The sequence below is a fragment of the Coregonus lavaretus genome, assembly GCF_964263955.1.
Source record: "Coregonus lavaretus genome assembly, contig: HAP1_SCAFFOLD_2513, whole genome shotgun sequence".
NCBI lineage: Eukaryota > Metazoa > Chordata > Actinopteri > Salmoniformes > Salmonidae > Coregonus > Coregonus lavaretus.
Genome location: NW_028157869.1, coordinates 12,004 through 25,128, shown reverse-complemented (window position 1 = coordinate 25,128; position 13,125 = coordinate 12,004). Strand labels below are relative to the sequence as shown.

The 13,125-nt window shown below is 44.3% G+C and overlaps 1 protein-coding gene across 1 annotated transcript in view; it reads right to left on the bottom strand.

The window, feature by feature from the left end:
• The window catches only part of LOC311124796 (inositol polyphosphate-4-phosphatase type I A-like), a 47,573-nt gene extending 35,508 nt beyond the window's left edge, over positions 1-12,065 (bottom strand). Inside the window, exon 1 of the mRNA XM_084198892.1 lies at positions 11,974-12,065. The gene's annotated coding sequence lies outside the window, so the exon portion shown is untranslated. The remainder of the gene's footprint in view (positions 1-11,973) is intronic.
• Positions 12,066-13,125: the final 1,060 nt, after the last annotated feature.

Here is a 13,125-nt window from a genome sequence, read left to right as displayed (position 1 = left end):
AGGCACATCTCCCGGCTATCTACCTCTCTGTCAACCGGACGGGACCTCCTAGAGTCGACACGGAGCCCTGCCGATCCATCACGACTGGTCTGCCGACGTAATCGTCTGTGGTTTCAACAGGCTTCCCGTTGCGACGACCACGAAGATCCGTCTGCTAGCCCCGGCCCGCTAGCACACGCAAACAGCCGTGCTTCCTGCTCGCTGTGCTGAAGCACCAATTCGAACTGCTCTCAGACTCACATATTGCTGTTCACTGGACCTTATGATCACTCAGCTGCACAGCTGATGCCTGCTGGACTGTTCCTTTACACGGTACCCTGTCCTGTTTATCTGTTTAGCCTCAGCCCAAACTTTATCGCTATTAAAAGTTGTTGTCTTAGCTCTCTCTAATAACACCTGTGATTGCTTTATGCCTCTCTCCCATGTCAATATGCCTTGCCTATTGCTGTTCCAGTTAGTTCTTATTATACAATTTCACTGTAGAACCCCAAGTCCCTCTCAAACTGCCTCAAATAGTTCCTTTGTTCCACCCCCCATACACGCCGAGACCGGCTCAATCGGTGCCTCCAGTGATGCTCTCTCTTTCATTGTTACCCAACGCTTAGGTTTACCTCCACTGTACTCATATCCTTCCATATCCTTGTCTGTACATAATGCCCTGAATCTTTTCTACAACGCCCGGAAATCTGGCCCCTTTATTCTCTGTACCCAACGCACTAGAAGACCAGTTCTTAAAGCATTTAGCCGTATCTTTATTCTAGTCCTCCTCTGTTCCTCTGGTGATGTAGAGGCTAACCCAGGCCCTGCAGCCCCCAGTATCACTCCTACTCCCCAGGAGCTATCATTTGTTGACTTCTGTAACCGTAAAAGCCTTGGTTTTCTGCACGTTAACATCAGAAGCCTCCTTCCTAAGTTTGAGTTATTCACTGCGTTAGCACACTCCGCCAACCCTGTCTGAAACCTGGCTTAGGAAGGCCACCAAAAATTCTGAAATTTCCATCCCCAACTACAACATTTTCCGTCTAGATAGAACTGCAAAAGGGGGTGGAGTTGCAATCTACTGTAGAGATAGCCTGCAGAGCTCTATCATACTATCCAGGTCTGTGCCCAAACAGTTTGAGCTTCTACTTCTAAAAATACACCTTTCCAGAAATAAGTATCTCACTGTTGCCGCTTGCTACAGACCCCCCTCAGCCCCCAGCTGTGCCCTGGACACCATATGTGAATTGATTGCCCCTCATTTATCCTCAGAGTTCGTACTGCTTGGTGACCTAAATTGGGATATGCTTAACACCTCGGCCATCCTACAATCCAAAATAGATGCCCTCAATCTCACACAAATGATCAACAAACCTACCAGGTACAACCCTAAATCCGTAAACATGGGTACCCTCATAGATATCATCCTGACTAACTTACCCTCTAAATACACCTCTGCTGTCTTCAACCAGGATCTCAGCGATCACTGCCTTATTGCCTGCGTCCGTAACGGGTCCGTGGTCAAACGACCACCCCTCATCACTGTCAAACGCTCCCTAAAACACTTTAGCGAGCAGGCCTTCCTAATTGACCTGGCCCAGGTATCCTGGATGGATATCGATCTCATTCCGTCAGTAGAGGATGCCTGGTTGTTCTTTAAAAGTAATTTCCTCTCAATCTTAAATAAACATGCCCCATTCAAAAAATACAGAACTAAGAACAGATATAGCCCCTGGTTCTCCTCAGACTTGACTGCCCTTGACCAGCACAAAAACATCCTGTGGCGTACTGCATTAGCATCAAATAGCCCCCGCGATATGCAACTTTTCAGGGAAGTTAGGAAACAATATACACAAGCAGTTAGGAAAGCAAAGGCTAGCTTTTTCAAACAGAAATGTGCATCCTGTAGCACTAACTCCAAAAAATTTTGGGACACTGTAAAGTCCATGGAGAATAAGAGCACCTCCTAAAGCTGCCCACTGCACTGAGGCTAGGAAACACTATCACCACCGATAAATCTACAATAATCGAGAATTTCAACAAGCATTTTGCTACGGCTGGCCATGTTTTCCACCTGGCTACCACTACCCAGGCCACCAGCTCTGCACCCTCCGCTGCAACTTGCCCATGCCCCCCCCCCCGGTTCTCCTTCACACAAATTCAGACAGCTGATGTTCTGAAAGAGCTGCAAAATCTGGACCCCTACAAATCATCTGGGCTAGACAATCTGGACCCTTTCTTTCTAAAACTAGCCGCCGACATTTTCGCAACCCCTATTACTAGCCTGCTCAACCTCTCTTTCGTAACGTCTGAGATCCCCAGAGATTGGAAAGCTGCCGCGGTCATCCCCCTCTTCAAAGGGGGTGACACTCTAGATCCAAACTGTTACAGACCTATATCCATCCTGCCCTGCCTTTCGAAAGTTTTTGAAAGCCAAGTTAACAAACAGATCACCGACCATTTCGAATTCCACCGTACCTTCTCCTCTATGCAATCCGGTTTCCGAGCTGGTCATGGGTGCACCTCAGCCACGCTCAAGGTCCTAAACGATATTATAACCGCAATCGATAATAGACAGTACTGTGCAGCCGTCTTCATCAACCTGGCCAAGGCTTTCGACTCTGTCAACCACCGCATTCTTATTGGCAGACTAAATAGTCTTGGTTTCTCAAATGACTGCCTCGCCTGGTTCACCAACTACTTCTCAGATAGAGTTCAATGTGTCAAATCGGAGGGCCTGTTGTCTGGACCTATGGCATTCTCTATGGGGGTGCCACAGGGTTCAATTCTTGGGCCGACTCTTTTCTCCGTGTATATCAATGATGTCGCTCTTGCTGCTGGTGACTCTCAGATCCACCTCTACGCAGACGACACCATTTTGTATACATCTGGCCTTTCATTGGACACTGTGTTACCAAACCTCCAAGCGAGCTTCAATGCCATACAACACTCCTTCAGTAGCCTCCGACTGCTCTTAAACACTAGTAAAACTAAATGCATGCTCTTCAATCGAACGCTGCTGGCACCCGCCCACCCAACTAGAATCACTACTCTCGACGGGTCTGACCTAGAGTATGTGGACAACTACAAATACCTAGGTGTCTGGTTAGACTGTAAACTCTGCTTCCAGACTCACATTAAGAATCTCCAATCCAAAGTTAAATCTAGAATCAGCTTCCTATTTCGCAACAAAGCCTCCTTCACTCATGCTGCCAAACATGCCCTCGTAAAACTGACTATCCTACCGATCCTTGACTTCAGCGATGTCATTTACAAAATAGCCTCCAACACTCTACTCAGCAAATTGGATGTAGTCTATCACAGTGCCATCCGTTTTGTCACCTAAGCCCCATATACTACCCACCACTGTGACCTGTACGCTCTTGTTGGCTGGTCCTCACTACATATTAGTCGCCAAACCCACTGGCTCCAGGCCAACAAATAAATCACGGCTAGGCAAATCCCCGCCTTATCTTAGCTCATTGGTCACCATAGCAACACCCACCCGTAGTATGCGCTCCAGCAGGTATATCTCACTGGTCATCCCCAAAGCCAACACCTCCTTTGGCCGCCATTCCTTCCAGTTCTCTGCTGCCAATGACTGGAACGAACTGCAAAAATCTCTGAAGCTGGAGACTCTTATCTCCCTCACTAACTTTAAGCATCAGTTGTCAGAGCACCTTACCGATCACTGCACCTGTACACAGCCCATCTGAAATTAGCCCACCCAACTACCTCATCCCCATACTGTTATTTATTTTGCTCATTTGCACCCCAGTATCTCTATTTGCACATCATCTCTTGCACATCTATCATTCCAGTGTTAATACTAATTGTAATTATTTTGTACTATGGCCTATTTATTGCCTTACATCCATAACTTGCTACATTTGCACACACTGTATATATATTTTCTGTTGTATTTTTGACTTTATGTTTTGTTTACCCCATATGTAACTCTATGTTGTTGTTTTTAATCGCACTGCTTTGCTTTATCTTGGCCAGGTCGCAGTTGTGAATGAGAACTTGTTCTCAACTGGCTTACCTGGTTAAATAAAGGTTTAAAAAAATAAAATAATCTACATTGACAGGAGCGCTCCAAACAAAAGACAATGACTATTTTGACAAAACTCATAAATGGAATGAAATAAACCAAAACGTGTTTCTCACAAGTGTAGCATAGGATGCGCACTCTGCAAACAATGTGTCCACTCTGACAATGACAACGAGAAGGCTGGAATAATAATATTGAATGCATTAACAGAAATTACCATAACCAAAGCAACAAACATTGTAGATTAGAAACGATAGGAATTAATGGTAAATGTACTACTGGTGATATATGTAATGGGGAATTGATATACACTAACAATCATATGCAAACAATTTACACAATTAAGTTATGAAACAATGAATGTGCACAAATTGGCAGGAGAGAGTGCATTCTGGAGAGTGAAGTGCATTGTGCATCTGGGCGCATGGTCAATCCCACGTCTGCATTGGCCATGCAGCATTTACGGTGATATGGTCTCAGCAGAAGTCAGGGCATTCATACTTCTTGCACTTTGGGGAGCAGTGCAGAGCTGTTGTCAAGGAAGTGAGTTTGTGTTTTCTACAGGATGTACCGCCCCCACCTACCGTCAACCAATCATGTCAATGCGGAGCTACACAGAGCCCTCCGCATTGTTACAACATTTGGGAGGCGCATGGCAATGCGGTATGGAGCTCAATTTGGCCTCTGCATGCCTCTGGAGGCTCCGCAATTGCGTCACACCCTCCATATGGAGCCTCCAACCAAATTTTACGGATCAAGCATAAATTGGCTTTTAGTCTAGGCCTCCACAATGGCTCACTGAGATGGGCGCATATATATCTATATATATATATATATATTTGTTACTGCTCGACTAAAACAATCTTGGTCGACCAACAGCCTAACAACCAAACAATCAACCAGTCGACTAATTGGGGTCAGCCCTAGTGTGTGTGTATGCGTGTGTGTCAGATAAAACATGTAGGGGGTCGGGAGATGCTAATTTTCATATGAAAGGGTTACAGCTGCTCTGAACTTCTAAAGAAATGATTCATGCTCTAATCTGAATCATCTGTTCCTTCTTCTGTTTGTGTGAGTCTCGCTCTCTCTCACAAGCTCACACAGCCACACTCAGCCCAGCCCAAGGGGGAAACTAAACCATGGTCCATGTGACTCATTCTATACGTGTAACTAACAGTGCCACAAGCCTAAAACATGCTAGTAACATTTCAAAATAACTGCTTGTCATCTTCCATCATACACTGTACACTCTGATAGACTAACACCATTATTTTGGTGCAGACCTTCAAAGTGTAGAGACAACTCACTGAAAGCAGCTACTGTGCTTTGACAAATCCATCTAGAACATGTGATGATATAGGCCTACAATATGCAGTAGCATCATTAGTATGCCAGTGAGAGAGTCAGCACTGGCTGCAACCATGTGGAGCCACGACCAGCTAGCAGGCTGATTGGTTAACTATCATGATGACATAACCAGTGAGAGGAGAGCAACACTTGCCATCTACAGTACTGTAGTCTACCCACACATCTAGCCTCCACATCAGTCAAGTCAGGTAAGCGTACGACTCAGCCATGCTTTCCCCAAATTAAGCTGTTGACCTAATATCATTACTATTCTAGGCTGGCAAAGAGGACTGAGATTACTGTTTGTCCTCAGTGTTTGAGGCACGTGGTGCATGCTTGTCAGTGCTGTTACTGTTCTCACACATCAACACACAACTGAGGAAGAGGCCCTGAGTTGGACAGAATGATCTTATTCTATCTTATGCTTTATTTTGCCATTATTTGTCTAATTGATTTTAACCAGGAAGTCCCTATGAGATAAATGACGTGCCTATTGTGTGACGATGTTTGACTGAGCTTTGAACATCAACAGCTTATTCACGTTCAGTGTCTCACAGCTGGGCAAAATGTACAGTCTTGCATATTTCCTTCGGTTTACCTCACTTCCTGAACTGCAATCAGGAAATGTTCACATTGAGGGAAGTGGTCAGACATGTTCCTTGGTTCAGATTAAGAGGACTTCAATATTACATCATTTCATAGGAACCCAAAGAAGAACTTCAGAGAGAGACTCAAAGTCAGTGAAGGGTAATTCCACGGTGAGACTTTAAAATTAATGCCAAACAACAACCACTGATTTCAAAGTTTAACAAACCATACAAATCTATGCACAATGACTACTTTGAACAATTTACACAGTAAATAAATAAATAAAATACTAAAGTGCTAGCTGTGCCACTAGAGATCCTGGTTCGTATCCAGGCTCTGTCGTTGCCGGCCGCGACCGGGAGACCCATGGGGCGGCGCACAATTGGCCCAGCGTCGTCCAGGGTAGGGGAGGGAATGGCCGGCAGGGATGTAGCTCAGTTGGTAGAGCATGGCGTTTGCAACGCCAGGGTTGTGGGTTCGATTCCCACGGGGGGCCAGTATGAAAAATAATGTATGCACTCACTAACTGTAAGTCGCTCTGGATAAGAGCGTCTGCTAAATGACTAAAATGTAAATGTAAAATGAAAAACAGCAGATGCAAGGTTTGGTAATTACGGTAAAATCTCCCTCAGTTTTATTCTGTTACCAAACTTTGTACCTGCACAGTTCATCCGGTAAATGTGTTTTTGTAAAATGTTCAGTGAAAATGTTTTAAAGTAGTCTTCGTGCATAACATTCTATGTTTTATTAAATGTTGAAATCAATGTTTTTTGTTTGGTATACATTTTTCTAAAAGTGATAAATCGGAGTTTCAGCATAATTCCATTACCATGGAAATGCTCTGAACCGTTATGATTAAACGTCCGTGTCACTTTTGACTTTATCCTGAATACCTAACTCAATGGGATGAGCGGGACGTGACAAACATTTACAAAGTGAAAACACAATAACCGTTATATTATTTCCGCAACAACTAAGAGTGTTGAAGTGCGAGGCTCAACTTCTCCACTGTTTTGATCCCCTGGCTACCACGCTGTGTGTGATACTGTGTGTGACAGCAAAGGTGTTACATCTCGCCCAACTCAATATGTCCGGTGCTGCTTGTTGCAACGTCATTTCACTGAGTCTACTTTAAGGAAGAAACACATCCCCAATTTAACTGACAGTCCAAAAATGTCTTCAGATAGCTGACATTAGTCACGTTATCGAATGTTGGCATTGACCAGTGTTCTTCAAGCCTGTTCGTGGGGACCCAGTGAGTGTAGGCTTTTGTTACTGTTCAGCGCTAACCAATCCGATTCAACCCAATGTTGGCGTAGCCGAGAAACCAGGCCTATAATCTCACTAGTGGGAGTTAACACACAAACACTGAACACTGCAACAAAGACTAGATAAACATTGCCACAGAGCAGCAAGGAGCTGTTTTCCTATTTAAATCAATAGATAAACCCACGCTATGATAAATGCATGTTTCTGCCATTAGATTCCTCCTTCATAGGCAGTCTGAAGAGGACTCACTCATTATGGCTGACGAGGGCGGCCGTTTAGAACAGCATGCAGAGGACGCTGGGTATTATTTATTCCCTGTCAACGGCCCATCTGAGCTCCTCACCCCAGCCAAAACCACCATAGGGGGTTAGAGCAGTGCCTAATTCTACAGACAGAGTATAAGAAGGGATGCTAAGTAGTAGCCTTCGCAAAATGGCTACAGTCCAGTCAGCACATAAGTCAGATACAATACATAGACTAGGCTTAAAATCCCAGAACATTTCCCTACCTTTATCCAGTGAATGCTACAGGCAACCTGTAGATAGTAGCATTAGCATAGCCGCTACGAAATGAAGCAGCATGGTGGCGAGTGACACAGCACAGTGGATGCCTGTAGAAGGGCTGATCCACATCCGGCCGCATGCTACTGATGTACAGACAGACTAGTACATCTCTGATCCTAACAGCGCAGCTCTGTTCCTCGTCTATAGGGTAAGATGACAGTCTGCGTAGCGAGTGATGGGCCTGGCGGTGGATTCTGTCTCCTCACAGCAGAGCAGCAGGTAAACAAACCCACACGCAGCAGCAGGCAGCATCATCATCACTGCTTACACTCTCCCCATCTCTCTCTCTTTCTCTGCCTCCCGCTCTCTTCCTCGCTCTAGTATTTTCTGCCCGCCTCCTTCGTCCTCCCTCTCCCCCTCCCCATCTGTCCCTCTCCCTCCTCTCTCTCCCTCTCGTATTCCTGCAGTAGCTAAGAGAAGCAGACTGATAAGGTCCTGTCTTCTCTCTGGCTGACACTGTTCTCCAGCAGTAATACACAGAGACAGGGAGAGAGACAGGAAGGGACAGAGAGGAACAGGGCGAGTTGGGACTGTGGATGCTTTGTGACAAACTGGGCTGAGAGGACCCAGACTGGCTTTGTCCAGACGAGGAAGGGGATGAAGGGGAGAGGTGTCACTGTTCCCATCCAAAACCCTGCTCCAGAACACCTCAGTGATTTTGGAAACTTCCAGGAAGAAACTGTGAAAGAGCTTTACATTACAGTATACTGTAGGCCTGTCATACATGTTGTGGATTCCCAGACCAATAAATAATCAACTGTGGTGGCTAGAGAACATTTCCCTGCTCCCTGCTCTGTGTCACGTTTGCAGTCATGCTCTCCCTCTCTCCAGGGGTCCTATCCTTAGTATCGTTTAGTGTAGGGCCTGACCGATCGACCGACGACAGGTTTCACTTTTCTGCACATGCTATCATCAATAATTCAGTCTGTTGCATAAGAGGGAAACGCGTCACAGGTTTATGTCCCAAATGGCACCCTATTCCCTAGAAAGTGCACTACTTTTGACCAGAGCGTTATGGGCACTGGTCAAAAGTAGTGCACCTCATAGGGTATAGGGTGTAATTTGAGACACGGGCAGAGACAGTCGACTCGGGGAAGCACCCGCCACTACTTGACTGTAGACCTGTCAGCACAGATCCCCAAAACAACAACTTTGGTACAGGTCTAATAGATTTCAGTGTAAAACAGCAAAGACAGGCAAGGTAACGCATCGAGGCAGAGTAGCTATTGCTGTCTGAGGCACCGGCTATCCACCAAGGAGCAAGATTTACAATGTCACTCATAAGTGAATTAATGAAAGCGAAAGGAGACTTTTACTATCAGACTTTTATGACAAAGGCTCCGGAGGAAAAAAACTACATGATTATTATAGCAGTGTAATTAGTAAGATAGCAAACATAGAAACGGTGTGTCAATGTGTGTGTGTACCTGTGTTGGAGAAGAGTGAATGATAACATGAGAGTGCAGAGGAGTTGAGTGTAGCGTGTTCCAGGAGCATCGTATGATGCAACATGCATGGGCCTGATTGAATGTGTGTTTCTGTGGGAAGCTATTATTGGCTTGTAAGAGCAACAGAGTAGGCAGAGCATTCAACTGGCTGTGTGTGTGTCAGGTTCACTGTGTTTAATACTGATATGAATGTTAATAAGAGTGTCTTCTCTGAGCTTGTTTACAGAGTGAGTGTTGTTTGTTGAGCGTTGAGAGAGAGATAGACAGAGAGATAGAGAGAGTAGGATGAATCAACAGGCTCCTGGTTGCCCTCTGAGCCCAGTGGGAGAAAAATCCCATTGCTGAGTCACAGCACTCCCCCATACATACACTGTGGCCTCAGGGTCTGCCTGTGCACTCGCATGTGTGCATGCGAGAGAGAGGTAGCTAGCTACTATATTGAATCTCAAAACTACAGTGCCATACTTAGTACAATCTAGTACTGTAGTTGTTTACAAATCACTAGAATCTTGTGAGCAATAGCCTAGTCAAGCCAACTGGGAGTAGTCTCAGAAACGGTTCCTGGTCTTTCCAGATCTTCCACATGCCTGGTCGTAACGCGTAAGCTTCCTATAAGCATCAATCAATAAGCATGTCTCCTCCCCTTGACCTTGGCTCCGATGGCTCCTACCAGGAAACTACTGACTGAGTCTGCCTTTACGACCTCAGATAGTGGTTTGTAGTAGTCATCAACTCAGATAACCACTCACTCAAGCTATGACTGTCCATCTCATGAATGGTGTCGTTTTTCTAAATTGCTTGTATTTTGTTTTTTTGGGCTTTAAAGCGCTTTGAGATTCGTTATGTAATGAATAGCACTATAAAAGTTGAATGAATTATTATTAAATCATGCTAATGTCATTCTTTATGCAAACTAGCACACAGCAAAAGCAGCTAAGGACCAACACCTCTGGCCATGCACTGAAGTATGCCTCTCAAACAGATGTCATTTTTCACTGCCAACCCTAACAACTTGGTCATGTTCTTGGTCATGAATTCTTCCTTTCATATCTCCACCAACATACAGTATCTCCACTTTGGTCCATGTGAGACTGAGCTAATCCAGCAGTACAAAGGGGTGCCGTTTCGGACACAACTACTCCCTAGTGAACCGAAATGCACCCTATTCCTTATATAGTGTACTATGGGCCCTGGTCAAAAGTAGTGCAAAACATACTAGGGTATAGTTGAGTGCTGTGATGGGACAGAGACACTGGGTTCTCAGCACAGGAGGCTACTGACGGGAGGACAGCTCATAATAATGGCTAAAGTGAATGGAATGGTATCAAATACATGGCAACCATGTGTTTGATGAATTTGATACCATTCCATTTATTCCATTCCAGCCATTACTATGAGCCCGTCCTCCCCAATTTCAACAAGCTGTGTGATAAGAGCCTGTGTGGGTAAGCCTGTTGCTGAGGCCAGTGTTGTGCTTTTTTATTTCACCTTTATTTTAGCAGGGAGTCCCATTGAGACCAAGGTCTCTTTTACAAGGGAGCCCTGCATATACACCATTTACACTCTCAGTTCCAGGTCAGAGACAAAACTGCTGAGGATGAATAGTGATAAATAATTTTGATGAGGTTTCACTGGTTCATAATTAACTCTTCTGGACACTCCCTGTCCAGTTCAGCCTGTGTCACAACGGGATGATTTACAATACAATTACAGTGGCTGTGTTGATACTGATCACACACACACACACACACACACAGGACAAATGCATAAAATAAACACAATAGTAATCTTACAAGAAAACTAGAGCTAAAAGAAAACAGAGTTCCAGTTAAAGCGTTGGTAGAAGACTACACTGGTGGTGATGATGAGGCTGAGATAGACAGAATGTTAAATAATCCACCCATCTGGCCTGTATAGCTGACACATGGCACAGCTTGTTGTCATTTTAGCCATGTGGAACTAACTGAGGCTCCTAGGAAAGGGCTGTCAACCGCACCACCACTCTCCCAACAGGCTTATATAACCCACCACTGCCACTTTCAGTAGCTAGAACCCCCTAACTCCACCATTCAAGATCAGCCAACACAAAACACAGTCGTCATAGATTTGTACTTACAGTGTTGCCCTGGCAATGCTAAGAACCAGTCATGATGATAATGAATGTTAGGTGAGAAAATTTCATGGTAATAGATTATTTAATAAAATACTAGAATATGGTTTATCATGGACCAAGAGTGTTTAAGTGGATAAACACAGAGGCAGGCACTCAGTGGGCTATGGATATCATTTCACAGCCTGACTGCAGATACATAGTCATAAAATACTAGGAAAGAATACATAGGATACCTTGGAAAGAATAGAATGTCCAGCGACATTAAAAGACCCGTATGTGTTGGTCTTTAGAGGCAGAGTGCGCATCCTCTGCTCGCTCCTCTCTTCCCATATGAAAACATTGTGTGAAAATAAGATGACTAGCCTAAGTTGCAGGTGGTGTTTATATCTAAACGTATCATAGGCAATAACTAGCTGTAGACCACAATAAATGAAAACCATATGGGTGATAACTGACTATACAGAGAAAAAGACAACTTCGAAGTTGAAGCTTTTTTCAAGGAGGTGTAAACAATTAAATGAGCAAATTAGCTACTATGCTAACCTTCTCATGGCGACCTTTCCTGCCACTCCAGCTAACCAGATAACTGCATTTCAAGTTGAAGACACAAACCTTTCTACGACGTTTGATGACAATTCATTTGGTGGGAAAGAGACAGCCGTTGGTGTTGACGTTGGGGTGCTCGCTTGTTACGTTTGTTTCCAGCCTGTCTGTGCACTCCGCAGTGTGATCTCGCGCTGCCTCTCGGCTACATTGTATCATGTGACGTTGCAACTTCATCAAAAGGAACCTCCCCCTACTTGAGTCTGGGGCACGTTCAGAAGGACGCTACAATGAAATAAGATAAATGCAACGGAAAATACAACTTTATTGAAGATAAATCTATTTTCAATAAATCATGATAGGCTACATATTTCCTTGTACAGTGTGCTGGGAAAAAGACCAAATGGGTTTAAGAAAATTTTATTTTGGAATGACCAATAAAAGGCATGATGAAGAACTATATTTAGATTCAGAGCGGAACAGAAGTCAATGACATGATGGTCACAATGATTGGGGAAAACCAGGCTACAGAACAATTATTTTAATTTTTTTAATTTTTTTATTTCACCTTTATTTAACCAGGTAAGCCAGTTGAGAACAAGTTCTCATTTACAACTGCGACCTGGCCAAGATAATGCAAAGCAGTGCGATAAAAACAACAACACAGAGTTAAATAAAACATAAAGTCAAAAATACAACAGAAAATATATATATAGATACAGTGTGTTCAAATGTAGCACGTTATGGAGGTAAGGCAATAAATAGGCCATAGTGCAAAATAATTATAATTAGTATTAACACTGGAATGATAGATGTGCAAGCGATGATGTGCAAATAGAGATACTGGGGTGCAAATGAGCAAAATAAATAACAATATGGGGACGAGGTAGTTGGGTGGGCTAATTTCAGATGGGCTGTGTACAGGTGCAGTGATCGGTAAGGTGCTTTGACAACTGATACTTAAAGTTAGTGAGGGAGATAAGAGTCTCCAGCTTCAGAGATTTTTGCAATTCGTTCCAGTCATTGGCAGCAGAAAATGGAAGGAATGGCGGCCAAAGGAGGTGTTGGCTTTGGGGATAACCAGTGAGATATACCTGCTGGAGTGCATACTACGGGTGGGTGTTGCTATGGTGACCAATGAGCTAAGATAAGGCAGGGATTTGCCTAGCAGTGATTTATAGATGGCCTGGAGTCAGTGGGTTTGGCGACGAATATGTAGTG